Consider the following 13,145-nt stretch of genomic DNA (forward strand, 5'->3'; position numbering starts at 1 on the left):
ATCCACTCCGATTCTCTCACATCCATTTCCTTCTTGTTCCGACTGCGCTCGCAGACCTCGTACCCGTGCGTCACTCACCCCAACACTTTTTAATTAATCCTGGAGCACTTAGCTGACAAGAAGCAATCGTTTCCCCCAAGTTTTTAACAGGTGGAGCCATAAAACGAACGTGTCTGTGTGGACGTGAAGTCGAAGCAGGAGTTAAACAAGCTGTGGTGGTTTGACGGTGTACGTATACATTAGTTCAGGGGTAAGCTTTCAATTTGTCAGGATTGGGAGCGTAGCTGTCAGGAGCCGGCTGCGGGGTTTACAGCCGAACAGACTGATGAGCCCTTGTCTTTGCCCAAGTGAGAAGTGACTCCTCCTCTAATGAAAAATGAACCAGCGAGCTCAGTTCCTGGAGGATCTTTGTTACTGTCCCCCTTCTTGCTGTGTTCATATCTAATCAAAGACTATTTTTTAGACCAAAATCTGTCCTTGTGTGTTCAGACATTGTTTTCTAAACCAGCCCCACTGATGTGTTGAATTCCTCCGTCCTTGACTTCTTCTTCTGTTTCCGTCTCCTCGTGTTTGGGGTGACTCGGTAGTCGCCGCGTGTTTTGCACTCTTTTCCACTTGTCCACACATTTTCCGCATTTTTTAATTTATGCAAAGCTGGGATTAGTCGGACCTCGAGGAACGCTGTTTGTTTCTTTTATTCATCCCATAAACAAAAAAACTCCCCCCGCCCCAACCCCATGCCACCCCACCCCATGCCAGAACAGCGGCTCACGGACGACAGCCAGAAGTGGTCTCATTTGTTAGAACTCAAGCTCTGTGTATGGCCCCCAGGCACAATGCAGTATTAAAGTATTCATTTTGTTTCACAAGGAAAGTCAGAGTGTTTTTCATTTTCTGTACTGGAGCCCCAGTTCATCAGAGTGGCCCTCCTGTCCAATCAATGCAGACGGTCCGATATCTGGCAGAGTGGGACGCTGCCGAGCTTTAAAGGGGAATCGGGCCAGATCTCAAAGTGCTGGCAGTCCTTTGCAAAGAGCTTAAGCCTGATAGGATCAAACCAATCAGCAGGAGTCCAGTGAACTGACTCCCAGTTAACCACTTCCCATTTAAAGGTGTTTGTATTCGAGAATCACAGAGATCCTATCTAAAGTGTTACTTTGTTAGAGTTTGTTTGGCAATTTATGTCAAGTCTGCACTGGTAATTGTGTGTGTGAGTGTGCTTGCGTTTGTGTGTGTGTGTGAGTGTGCTTGCGTGTTTGTGTGTTACTCAGGGATGTGTGCACACGCTGATAGCTCTTAAAACTGCGGTGTTATCGATCACCTTGTAATCCCAAATAGAGGCTTCACCGCTCTGAAATGGAGAAACGAGAGGAAACGAGACATCAGAGGATTTATCTCGTGGAAAAACACCTCTGATCTGAACGGGATCCTGGAAAAGTCAGAAGAAATGTACCTGCTGACACCGCCAGAGCCCTGTTTACTGTAAAGCCTCAGGCTGACGGCTGCTAACTTCTTTAAAGGAGCTTCTTTAAAAGCTACTTAACTGGTTACTTGAAATGAAACTAACTAGTTAATTTGGAAAGCAATTTTTCTTACTTCTATTGATCTGAATAATAACTGTATTTTTGTAGTGTTGTGTGGCTCTAGTGACTGATTCAGCTGACGTTATATCAGCTCGCGGGAGGAAGATGCTCTATAACCTGGACGTTAACTCTTAAACTAACAGACTGAGGAGTTGAGAGACTTATTAGTTTTTTCAGAGTTGTTGTGTTGAAGTGACATGGTACTTAGTATATATGCAGTATTTCACCTTCATCTTACCTCAGATCACATAATATTATATGAAGGGCATATATCATAGAGCAATCACTTTTTTTTCACATTTGCTTTTTGCAATAAGAAAAAAATCTGCTGTGTTTTACTGACAGGGAAACAAAAAAAATGTACTTTGACGTCTCGCCTTTTTCCTTTTGTAATCACCAATATCTGTCTGAACCAACATGACACACAAATCTAATACAAGTCAAGCTACTGCAAAAAATTTGATTTTTGTTGGCGTCCCTCTCCTCTTCTGACCTCTGTTTTTTTTATTTATTTCCTTCCCCTCCCTTCCTGGTTGCAGTTAGAAGTAAATTTAAATCTTTTAAATAACATTTCAGCCCCTGATGCAATCATGTCAGTTAAAGCAATCATTGAAGTTTAATGAAACAGCCTCAGACATTGACCCAAAAAATAAAGCACTTGCTGCGCTAAATCACTGCTTCAATCTTCACACTGATATTGGAATAATTTAAATCGGTGACCTCTATCTCATGACTCAAAAAATTGCAGTTAATCAAAGAATGCGCATATTATTGAGAGAGAAATCCCCTCAGTTTCATTCTGAATCACACTTCTGACTCATGCGGAGAGGTTAACTGCAATCCTGGAGATCGACGCCTGTGCAGAGCGTTATGAGGCTGAAGTTATTTTATTTTGTTTTACTTTTCCTTCGCCTCCCTCCCCCGGAACTCAGCCGACAGTGGCGATTATTTAAGGCAGTGGAAGAGACGGGCGCAGATTAAAGTCTGGGGCGTCTGACAGAGACGAGCCGGTCCCCAGCACTCATCCGTCTTGGTGAGCTGTCGCCTCTTCTAAAGGATGAGGAAGCTGCTGCCCGCGCAGTGAGGACGCCTTTCAAACAACACGTAGTAAACGCAAGAAAAGAAAGTCACAGCGATGCCAGCGACACATCCGTTACATCTTTAACCGCCTCTCCTGCCTGTCAGATGTCTCACTTCTTTCAGTTCAGGGGTTTAAATGTCAACGAAAATCCAAATCCACAGCAAGTTTTGTTTGATTCTCATTAGTCTCCCATGAGGCAGTTATGATAAAAATGTTCCTGCATCTCTGCAGACGGTTTGAAGAGGTCTTAATTGTCTTAAACTGTAAAACCCAAAGCCACAGTTCACACAGCGCAGTGTGTAGATAGACGCTACGCACTGCGATATTCGTAATGTAGACTGTAAAGCTCTGTTCTTTCTCACGGAGGAAGATGAAAAACTTGGCCCACCTGCCTCCTTCGTCCGGCTGAAGCTTCTTCTGCTGTGTGATGGGCCACCGACTGTCTGATTGGTTTTTCTTGTTTACTTCAACATTCTGCAACCTTCAGCATTCAGCTCCATCGTCTCACCCTCTCTGAGCCACGCCTTGAGAGGGCGTGGCCTCTGAGTTCTCGCAGCCTCTTCTCGGAGTCTGAAATCTCCTGACTGAAACTAATTCTCTCTTCCGCTGGCCAACGTCAGGAAGCAGACTTTGCTCTTCTTCCTTTTGGACTATAAACAGAGCTTATTAGAGTTGTGCATCAACACAGAGGCTGCGGAGGTGGTTGCATTTCATTTGCATATTTAGTGGCATTAGACTTAATGCCACTTAATAAGTACGTACTCGTATCGATACTCGATATTGGTGGAGTTTGTACTCATACTCGTACTTTACATTTGTGGATTTGGTGCTTTAAATGCTTTAAAATGCTGCGAGCGTCCGTGCAGACGCCTAAATAATAATATGCAACAAATTGTTTGGCTCGTCGCTGTGAGGAAATCCCAGTGAGGACCGAGCAGAGCGAGGGGAAGGAGGGGTCTTCAATTCATAAGCATCCACTGTATTCAGTATAACCACGTAAACAAATAAAAACTTAATGCCACCTCAGACAAACCACCCCAAGATGCCAAGGCTGCGTGAACTCGGCGCTCGTTTCATCTTTTGTTGGGAAGCATGAAATACAAAGTAACACCGGCGCTGCTCGAGCCCGGAGGCTCAGCAATGTGAAATGAAAACAAAATGCAATTCACACAAGTGTTAACTGTTGTGCTGTTTCGTTTTGTTTTGTTTCTGGTTTTTTTTCCCAGAGTATTAACAGTCAAAACGTCAATGCTGTAAAGAAAAGAAATGGAAAATGTTAATGTTCTTGCAATTTTCTTTGAAAGTAAGTTGAGTATCTTTGGGTTTTGTGTAATTTACAAGACAAAATAAGACATTTGCAGACATAACTTTGGGCTTTGGAGAACTGCGATGATCGCTTTTCTATATTTCCTGACAAGTACTGAATAAAACTGTCAGTAAAAGTCAGGAAATGGAAGACTAATTAACAATAACGCTAATGTCTACAGCAGCCTGCAAATCTATGCAATGAACTAAGTTGAATTGTGGTTGAAGACATTGTTTCATCTCTTGAAGTTCTTCAGAACTGTCAGATTGTTCTTCCTTCGCTATATTTTTCACCTCATTTCCTCCATTCGAAGACATCATGATACATTCAGAAAGGCATGAAATGAGGAACATCAGCAGAAGTGTCTGGAATTCACACTAACGTCGGAGCTGATGGCAAGGCTTTGAATCCGTTAACACGTTCCAGGTGAAGACTTGTCCTTTTTTTTTGTTTTTCTTTTAATTCAGAAAAGTTTCGCATTTACATGGCAACAGCAAAAACACTGAAAACAACTTGGTTAGCATGGGTGCTGCTGTTTGTTTTTGAGAAATGTCAACAATGGGAGAACACAGACAGCAAAGCTGGATCGTTGTGTCGGTGAGTCTCAGAAGCTGGACTGGGAGTCATGACACTCTGCAGTAACACATGGTTCTTATCTTTGTGAGCATGTGCAGAACGACCGTTTCCTACAGCCATGGTGCGCATGCACCATGACAAACATTCGTCTTCTACAGCGTTTTCCGAAAGTTGCACTTTTACTCGTAGTGTAACGAAGTGGGAGCGTTATCAAAAAGTCGCGTTGGTGGTTTCCAGCGCCGTTGCACCGAGTTTTCTTGGGGGGAAGATGAGAAACTGCAGGTCTAAACAGGAGGTCAGTAAAGACAAAACCAAGTAAAAAGTGTGAAATTGAAGAATAGTACTATTTATTTCTGCAAAGACCTTCTTCTGCAATAGGAGTCAGTGAGAACTCTACTCGTGTGTGCGTTACGCTCCTTTGTGCATCGGTTCTGATGGGGTAATATAGGACTAACAGTTCATTACAGCATGATGGAGCCCGAATGTTAAGAGCTTTATACTATTAGATAATGATATTATCTAAATTTTACATTTATTTTGGATTCCATAAGCCCACTAAAGAAAGAACAGTCTAGGAGAACTTTATCCTTGTGATAGACTGAGTCAGAATCTTAATTTTAAAGAATATACACGATATTCTGTTCTTTGCTTCCTACAACTTTGTCCCATCCTGAAGATATATTATTTTTTCCAGATTGTCCTCCAGCTCTAGCGACTGTCGGTCATGGAAGGTTTTCGATGCTACTTTAGCAGCATTCTTTTGCTATACAGTGCCACCGAGTGGTCCATAATGGTTTACACCAGTGTATTTTGTATCTTAATTTACAGGGCAAACAACCAAAAAAATAATTAAAAACTAGTGCATCTTTTAAGGTATTATTAATGGATGTAATCTGGTTTAAAACACAGTTAAATGAATTCTGTGTTTTCCGGTTTTCTTGTCGTTTGAAGGCCACTCTTTGAAAACCACTGACCTAAAGCCGACCAGTTGATCTATCCTGCTGTGACTCTTTAGCCTCTAGAGTCAAAAGTTTCTTCCCCTTCCCTCCGAATCGTCTTTACTTCCTTCACATGTACTCAACCTTTACCTTACTGTCTTGTCATCTCCGGACCTTCGCCTTCCCGCCGACCTCTCCAAAATGTCAGTACTTCCACACGGCCTCCCGTCGCTGCTTCATTCATTACTCATTCATGTTGTGCGGCTGTGAAAAATAAAACAGCCTCGGCGTCGTGTTTCACCTTGACGGAGAGGTCAGGGAATAACGAGCAGAGGACCTGTCGGTGCTTTCAGAGAAGTTTTTCTGGGAAAAAAAAATACATATATTTAAAGAGACGTTTAAGGATTTATGGTGAGCGCACACTGAGAGGAGCAGAGACTGCTCATTTATGTGGTGGTTTGAGAATTTAACCTCATTCCCATTTACTTAAGTAGTTATTGATTGAGGCTCTAATGAATTTACCTCATGCGATAGTTAAAGCCTGGAGAGGAAAAACAGTGAGTACTTTTTCTCTACTGTGTGTGTGTGTGTGTGTGTGTGTGTGTGTGTGTGTGTGTGTGTGTACACATGTGTAAAGTGCGGTCATCTACCACGCCTCGGTGTTACCAGCCAGCTTGCGGTGTTGGCTGGCGTTTACCTCCCGTCGCAGTTTCTCGCTCAGCCATGTTTGTCCTTTCTGGAGTAAAATTCAGGGAACTTTTTTTTTTTTTTTTCCTCCAGCTCTCATGCTGCTCGTGTGCTTCCTGCCGCGTGTTTCAGTAGTGTTTGGTTGATTGACGGACTTCCTGATATTTTGACATTTCTAGTTAGTATTATTAACATCTGTTGGGGCCTACCGGTAGTAGATCATTCCACATGCTAATTTGCTTTCAGTTTGAAATATTCCCTCATAAATCTTCTGAATTTGTCAAACCTTCACTCTAAAGCTTTTGTTTTTTTCTTTTATTGTGATGTGTCATTTTGCGTTGATCCTTCCAGGCCACTGTAGTTTATAAATTAACCACACGTTTTCATACTTCATTTCTTTTCTCCCAGAAATTTAAAAGATTTTGCAAGGAAACGGCTTCTGAATGACCCTCGGATTTCTCTGAGCTACCTTCAGCTCTAAACTTTGTACGGACATCTGCTTTGGTCTTTTAGAATTGAGAACCAGCTTGTTGTCTCCAGTCGACAGAAGTCTTTGCAGAATCTCTAAATTTCATCACGAAATGCTTGCTGTTGGCGTCCTTTAGAATTTCTCCCAAACCCAGACTGTTTTGGAGTGCGGCCACTGACCCCGTTCCTCAGGTCTAAATGCTGAAACATTACAAAAAGACTCTTGCGGACCGGCACGACAGTACTGAAGCAGCAACTTTCAGAATGAAAGCACAGAGCAGTTTTAGTAGGTCTGCTCTGTACTTTGAAAAGTGTACTTTTATGGTTTTCACCGAGCCTCCGGCCCAACTTGTGATCTCTGGTGTCCCCTGAAGGGAGGCCGGGTCCCCCGTTGGAAACTGATTTACAGCTCATAAAAGGATTGATGCTGTTCAGGGTTTGCTGCAGGTCGTCAACAAATGTGTTTCAACTTCTAAAATTGTGTAATGGAAGTGTGTCTTCTGCCACTTGTTGGCCGGGACTGCCTGCCCATAAATTGACTTTATCGCTGCTCATCAAAATGTTCCATAAATAATTCAATTAAACTCCTACCTGCATGCGGGATCCTGCAAACTACTGAGTCCGGCCGGCTCTTAAATCTTTATCGCCACCTCAGTTTGTCTCTCTCACACTCGGCATTAATTAAATGTCCGACGGGGCTTGTCTGTGCCGCTCGGAGGCCATGTTGCCGACCGGCCTGGCGGAGCGGAGCGGGATTTGGTGACTCGCATCGATTTCCTTGTCACACACGTGTGTGCTGTTTGAATCTGGGGTTAACTACTGGGACAGCGAAGGAGCAGCTCCAATCAATACACGGCTCAGGCTGTCACCTGCAGCGACACACACACACACACACACACACACACACACACAGGCAGACAAATCAACAAGCTCCATCACAGTGAAAAACCAAGTTTCAACACACATCTGCATGCGTTGCTTCTCCGAAATATATCTAATGTTTGGATTTGACTTTCTCTTTTCATTGCGACTTCTTCATTGCTACTTTGCTAAATCGGTTCTAAAAGGCACTATTTACTCTCAGCTCATCAGATTTTCTTTTCTTATTTGTTGTTCTTAACAGCACACATGCTTCTGCTGTTTTGAAACCTCCACTGCAAACATTAGATCGATGTCTGACTCAGTTAGGCGCGGCATGCCAAAGATTTTGGTTACAATTTAGTGTGGAGCTTAACCTTAACCTTAACCTGTCAAAACCTTAAAAAACGAGTGAGGAATCTTAACTTAATGCAAAAATCTCACTCATCATTGGACTCTCGTCATCATTTACCAATGAATGGATGGAGAGAGACAAAGACACATGATATCTAGATAAATCTGTGTATTTATCTGCAGGGATACCTGGAATGATCTGTGGATGCATATGATAGATCCAAGGGTGTATAGACGACTGGATGGATAAATCGGTGCTTAGAAAGTTCTGTGGCTGCACTGATAAGTCTGTTGAAGCATAGACAGAGCTGTGCTCGAGCTGTGCAGTATTCAGTGCAGTGATTGTATTATTGATTCATTCACGTGATTTGTAATACTTACAAACACAAAGGTTAATATCATGATTTTTTGTTTTTTTTTCGTGAGTCATTAAAGCTTCATTTCATTTGGTAATCACAGTTTTGTGTGGTAACTATAATTAATACTTTTCCTTCACAATTAAAACTTTTTGGAGGGATTTGTGGAGCATGAGCACGTGGCACGTGATAACTTTTCACGGTTCAGTAAGTCTGGTGCGATACTGCATGACTCCATGGCAGATTAGATGCAGTCCTGATCCATACACTCACAGATCAGCACCTGCAGTGATCAAACCATAGATCCATATACAGATGCAAAGATGCATCCAGTGACAGAGAAGGTTTTGGCCAATTATTATTTTCCACAAACTGAACCCTACCGCTCTTCCCACAAATGCACAATCATTACAAATGTGGTAGTATGTAAAAGGATAGAAAGCATTGCTATGGCATACACAAAATTCCTTACTTTTAGTGCCTCGTTTATTTAAAATGTATCGCAAACAACCTAGAATACTTTAAATTTCTTTTGTTTTAATCTTTATCATGTCATGAAAGTCAGTCTCAAAATGTCATAATAGTGTCCAAGATTGAATGTTTGTCTGTATTTTAGCCACAGGCCGTAGCTATCACTATCAAAAAGATTAGCAATTAACTTTGTACTTTTATATAATAGAGTGATTAAAGTGTAGCGGTCATAATCATGACATTGTGAAGAACACATTGAAATATGATTCACCACAAGACCTGTACGAAGATATTTTTCCATTTTCAATCACCTGTGCTGTCACGACTGTTACCATATCAAACAATGGTGAAATTGAGTGAATTCTGGTGCTGTTTGAGGATGATCAGGAAGGCCAGGCAGAGGTCGCGACCTCAGACCTGCTGATTATGAGCTTCACTGCTGAACAACAGGCTAAAAGCAAAAGATTTAAAGGAGAAAAAGCCTTAATTTGAATGCCAAACATCTGAGAGGCAAAGTTCTCTCGCCGAGGTCCAAAAACCCTTTGAAAAGCCTGAAATCAGGAGAGTGGCTGCTGCTGCTGCTGCTGCTGGGTTGTAGGTGTAATTTGCAGATGTCCTTGTAATTTGTACAGTCCTTTGTGAGTGCACTGTAATTTAGGACTGCACTGCCTGTCTGAGCTGGCTCAAGGTGACCGGAAGAGTCAAAAGTTACAAATACAACACTCTGTAACCGCACATTTTGTTTCTGAAATAATAAAAAGGAAAAGAGGGTGAATTGTAGAGTCTTTCAGATGAAACTGTAATATCTGCAAATCAAAGATACGGAGCGTACTATTACCGAGTGCCAGCCACATACTGTGATGCATTTAAGCTTGATCTTTCACTGCATTTGTTGCCTCTTCGCATGCAGCACGTCGACACAGGGATCTGCAGAGTGTGTGGGATAAGTGTGCTTCCGAGGGGCTTGTTTTCTTAATGTGAAGCTGTGCTGGCAGCGGACATGAGGAGTGAGTGGGTCACGTACAAAACAAACACGGCAGACCGTCACGGTGCGGAAATTAATGACCTGGTGTGTGCCGGAGGAGGAGAGGGAATAAAGACCTTTTAAAAGGCAAAACAATTAATCCTCTCACCTCAGATTTAATGGCTACAGCGAAGGCAGGACTCCCCCTCAGAGAAGATTCACGCTAATATTCATGTCTGTGTTGCCAAACGGCTAGGTTTAGGTGGTTTTTTTTTTTTTTCATTAATTTGTAACCATAGTTTCTCTCTGGTTCGTTGGATTTGATCAGGCGGCCTTCTGTGTAAAATCGCCAGCCTTTCGACGGACCCTTGCGTTGGTATGTCTGCACGCACCAGCACTCAGAGACCCCGGCGACGCCTCGCTCGCGCTCCGGCCGGATCCCGCCGTGCGTGAACATCTGTCTCTCTGCTTTGATGTTCCCTTGATGAAGAGTTGCAGCCCGTGCTGTGCAGCAGCTTCGCACGGCACGTAACCCAGAACATGTGGAGCTCCAGATGTGACGGGCTAAAAGGAGCAAACGGGTCTTGTGGTCATCGCCGCATCTGTCCGTCGGTCCTTTGTCTTATCCGGCTCCCCGAGGGGGTTCTGAAGCTTCTTTCTTGTACTTGCAAGTACAGTAATCTCACACCCGGTGAGTCTGCAGTAAAGGTGAACGTCTTGTTTTGGCTGCATGGCGGTGTCGCGTTCTGCCTTTCTAAGACAGAAGCCCCACTCGGAGTCCATGATTAGGCGCCTTTCTCTGCTGAATTATCTCTGGGTGCGACTAGTTGACGACTCTAAAGCTCCCCTAAACCCAGCCAACGTCTCCTATCAGTGGGTGAAAATCCAGCGTTTCATGAAGCACTGACATTGAAGGATGAAAAGCTTTTGCTACCCAGTTCCTGCACTCTTCTGTGAGTTACTTATTTTATTTCGTATATATCATTTGTTAGATCCACTTGAGACAACACTGAATCATCACCTAATTGCCAATCCCTCTTTCTGTGGAGTCCCTTCTGGTATTAAAATGTCTCATCAGCAACATTTATTTTGACTTCTGCTCCTAAAAGAACCTGTTTTGTTCTGTGGCCGCAGTGTTTCCTGGAGGCTCCGAGATGATCTGAAGAGAAACGGCTGTAGTTTCCTTCTGTAATTACTCTTCCGTTGACATTCAGGGCAGGTCGTCCCATTTTGAGTTTTCATCCTGTTTATAAAAATGTAATCAGCATTGTATCCTGTGCAGGTTATGTTGGATTATTCATCGCACGGTCGTACGTCGGCAGCAGGGGTTTCATTAGCATCAGATGTGATGGATAAATTTAGTTTCGCAAAGGCGGAGGCCTATTGCAAAGTTTCATTGGTATTTATATTACGCCACAGTTTTTCTTACCGTCTTTCCAAATGCAGCGTCGTCAATGAAAAACAGTCCCAGAGGAGAAAACTCCGGCAAATTGTGCGAGGAGGTTACCTCGGGTAGAGGAGGAGGAGGAGGAGGAGAACAAGACGGCGAAGAGGACGGAAAGGAGGCGAGGACAGCTCGGTTTTGTTAATGGGCTCCTGTTTTTTCTCCCCAGAGACAGAGGGTCAGATTGGGGAGGCTCAACCTGTCTCACCGAGACAGACGCTGAGTGATGTTTCCGGGGAAGGAATTCAGAGTTCGCTGTCTTGTTCACAATCAGGGTAGTGGAGCCGTGAGAGAGGAGGACAGCGGGTCCACTGCGACACATGTAGAACAGCGGCGGAGGTCAGGTTTGGACATGGCGCCTCCGTCTGATGCTGAGTTTGTCCGTCTTTGGAAACGTGATGTGGCGTGTGCTGTGGACCTCTCGGCCAGGTCGCCCCTGAAAAAGAGATCTGGAGCTCAGTGGGTTTCTTTCGTGATTAACTTAAGTTTGAATAAATAAACAAAAATGACTGTTTTGCTGTGATTTTCCACGATTGTCATGTAACCTTTAAAAAAGTCTGAAAGTTTGTTGGGGTTTTTTCCACCGAGGTGGATTTTTCTTCATTGTTTGCTCAGTTCCTTCTATTTTTGTAGCAGTAGCGCCATTAGTCAGTCAGTCAGTTTTTGGATTGTTTCATACTTGGCTGTGTGGTGGTTGGTTGGTTGGTTGTTGTTTTTCTTGTGTTTGTTGGTTGTGTTCATGCTATGTTTACCTTTGTTGTTTTAGTCATTGTTCTTTGTCGTTGGTTCTTTTGTATCTTGACAGCTTGTAGGTTACATTTGTTAGTTTTTCTTGATTGGATGGTACATAAATGCATTTACGTATTGGGGGATTCATAATGTACTGAGGCACTTTAGTGCCTTGTTGGCTGGTCATGGCTGTTTCCTTTGGTTAGTCTTATTTGCTTTTTGTGTTGTTTATTGTTTTGGTCATTTTCATTTAGCTTGGAATGTTGATCTTTCTTTCAGGTTTTGGATTGTTGGTTAATTTCAAAGTGTTTTCCTTCATTTCATGGGCCACATACTTATTGTTTGCTGTGACACATGGAAGAAGTCATGGAGACTCATGCAGAGGTTTTTTTATTATTATTATTTTCTTTGCTTGCTGTGATTTCTCACTGAATCACCACACAGTGCTGCAGAAAAGGTTATTTTGGTTAATTAGATTAGATAAAACAGAAATAATATCTCGGGGGATAATTAGTCTGTAGAAAAGATTGAGGATATGAAGGAGATAGAAAAGACTGAAGATAATAAAACAGATTAAAAAATGAATATACTGAAATATATGTCACCTTAATTAGTTTAGTTTAATGTAATAGTTTTGTTGATGTTTTTGTTGTGTGGTGTGTGTTTTTTAATCAGTGCTAGCTCTCTCCACCACACACAAATCAATAGAAAGGCACATATTATTGAGTGATCTCATTATTGGTTTTTAATCAGCTTTAGTCCTGGAGGCCATGTTGTGTGAAAAGCCTTTACATTATTGATGCATGCCCCTGTCAAAAGTACAAAATTAAAATAATTTTTTAAAGTCAAACATTATTTAGAACGCTCCCTAAGCCACGTTGTAGGTAAAGGAGGCATACTGTATCACATTATGCCTCCTTTAATTTCCTGTGGTTCTGAAATTCAGATGTTTTTTTTTTTTTAAATGTAGTTGGTTAAGAAGCAAAAACATATTCCAGCTTTATCTGAGGGGGGGAAATTTTACTTTTGGAATTTCAAAAGGGGAAATCAACTGCTGAGAAATTTCATTCAAAGACTTCATAATTGTAAAAATAAAAATTGAATTGCTACATTTGGATCCTTTTTTCTTTTTTTTTTTTTTTTTTTTTGGTCTAACCACCATTTAGAAGGTTTGAAAATAAAACCACACTGTGAAACAAATGCAGATCTTACCAGTGCAAATCGGAGCTGATCTTACTTTAGCACCTAAAGGAAAGCTGCATGTGGTTTTTCTGGTCTGCTGTAGGAGGTACCACAGGGTGTTCTAGATTAAAAACATAGGTATCACTGC

Source organism: Salarias fasciatus, chromosome 23 (genome assembly GCF_902148845.1).
Source record: "Salarias fasciatus chromosome 23, fSalaFa1.1, whole genome shotgun sequence".
Lineage (NCBI taxonomy): Eukaryota > Metazoa > Chordata > Actinopteri > Blenniiformes > Blenniidae > Salarias > Salarias fasciatus.